The sequence below is a fragment of the Pteropus vampyrus genome, unplaced genomic scaffold, assembly GCF_000151845.1.
Source record: "Pteropus vampyrus isolate Shadow unplaced genomic scaffold, Pvam_2.0 Scaffold267, whole genome shotgun sequence".
Classification (NCBI taxonomy): domain Eukaryota; kingdom Metazoa; phylum Chordata; class Mammalia; order Chiroptera; family Pteropodidae; genus Pteropus; species Pteropus vampyrus.
This window is the reverse complement of record NW_011889048.1, coordinates 290,813-292,988: the sequence shown is the minus strand read 5'-3', so window position 1 is coordinate 292,988 and position 2,176 is coordinate 290,813.

Genomic DNA, 2,176 nt, shown 5'->3' with positions numbered 1-2,176 from the left:
TCGACCGGGGCCGGTCTCCGGCCGAGCGCGGGCGGCCTGGAGGGCGAGAAGGACGACGCGCGGGTACGTCTGGGAGAACGGTTCCAAACGAGGGCGCACGCGCGAACCGCGACGCCCGGCGGCCCCGGCGCGCGGCGTGCTGGGAGTTGTAGTTCTTCCGGCCCCAGCGCCCAGTCCGCGGGTCTGGCGGAGGGTGGATTAGACGATTCTGCATGGGGAGGACCAGAAGCCTTGGCGGAGGAGACAGTTCAGTTGAATTCGGGATTTGAGGGGCGCCCATTGGGTGCCAGGGACTGGAGAAACATCAGAGACGTATCAAGATTCCGTCTCTGGTGTGGGGTGGTGTGGGCGTTTTACAGACCCTGAACGTAATGAGCGAGTCATCTCAACCCAGTGTTAGGAGGCGACAATCACTAAAAAAAATGGCCGCAAAGTTGGGGGGTGTCGGTACGGTATGGGGGCACGCTGCAATTGGGACAGGTGCAGGGGAGTCCCGGAAACCGCGTCGCAGGCGGAGGGACCAGCGCGGGCAAGCTCCTCGGGGTGCGGGCACGAGTCGGCCGCAATCCCCACGAGGACCAGCAGAGGGCGACCCGTGCCCGGAGATGGTCTTGCCGCGGCCCCGCCCAGCCGTCGCCCCCGCGCGCCGCTGACGCAGGGGCGCGTGCGCGGGCGGCCCGACTCTGCGGACGTCAGCGCGGCTTGCGCAGCCTCGCTCGGTGGGCTGACGTCACCGCTCCGCCCCCGCGCTCACGCACGCAGTTTGGGCCCCAGTACCCGGCCCTCAACTTGTATTCGGGAAAAGCAGAGTCCGGGCTAGACCGGAAGGGCCTTGGCTGAGGAGCGGAGGGGTGCAGGGCGCAGAGGGGGATGTGTCACACCTAGGCACGGGGCTGCGCAGGTGGTCAGAGACGCAGTTACTGCAGAGGCTCCCTAATCCCAGGGGCTGCGTGTGCCATAGCTCCTTGCAGGGTCCAGGCAGGCCCTGTAGCCGACCCCCTGCCTCTCAGCATCCAGGCCGAAGGAGCCCCCTCCGTGCCAGCGCTGTGAGGGACACTAGGGGCATCACCCTTGGGCATGGTGCCACCGGGATGTGTACAGAGGGAAGTCCTACTCACGAGTCAGGTGTGTCCCGTGCGCAGCCCGACCTCTCCCAGACCCCTGGACCCATATGGAGACCTGACCTATCTAATTGGCTCCTTGTACTCATTCATTGGACTTCGCTCCAGTCCCCACTCCAGAGCGGCCCGTGGGTAAAGGCAACACTTGTTTGTTATCCAGGTCCCACAATCTAGGTTATCCTGGAATCCTCCGGCGGACTCACTGGCAAAGCCTATCCACCCAGCTCCGCTCCCGTCACTGGCTTGGATGACCCCAGCCTCCTCCCTGGGCCTCACCATGGGTGCCTTCTCCACACACACACACACACAGCCAAGGGCAGCGTGTCACTCCCCAACTGGGAACCATACAAGATGGCTTCCCCTGCTCCGTCCAATGCCTCAGGCTTCTGCAAACACACCTTCCCACCTCAGGACCTTTGCACAGGCCTGGAGCCAGCTTTCCTGGGCATTTACCCACGCGGCTGCCCCTTACCCTCCCTTAGTGCTGCCACCCTTCTATGCGCCGGACAAACACGTTTCCTCCAGGGTTCCAGCCCTGTGCTACATCTGGGGACCCGGCTGTGAATAAGCTGCCCCGTGTAGCGGGGTCAGGGGTGAGTAGGGTCACAGCACACGAGCAGATGAGAGAGCTACGGTGAGAAACAAGTGCAGCAAAGGACAGGAACGGGGTGCGTGTGTGTGTGTGGGGGGGCAGCGTTAGCAGAGGTAGGGAGCCCGGAGGAGCTGCCAGGAGGTTTGCAGTTTGGGAAGCCTTGAGGGGGTCAGGGAGGAACTCTTGCGGTGAACAAGTGCCAGTGCAATGGTGTGGAGGTTGAACTGGGCCTTGGGCATCACCAAGCAGGATGGGCTTTCCTGGAGGAGAACGGGTGCCACTGTGGGGTATGGCTGGGATGGGTCCAGGACCAGGCTGGGGGCAGGTTGGTGGCCTAAGCACCTAGGAGAACGATTCAGGATTGTCTATCGCAAAGAGGGAAGGGGGCGCAGCTGTGGTCCTGATGTCAGGGCGCTGGGCAGGCCCCAGTGGCACTCAGCACAGGTTGTTTTCTCTTTGCTTG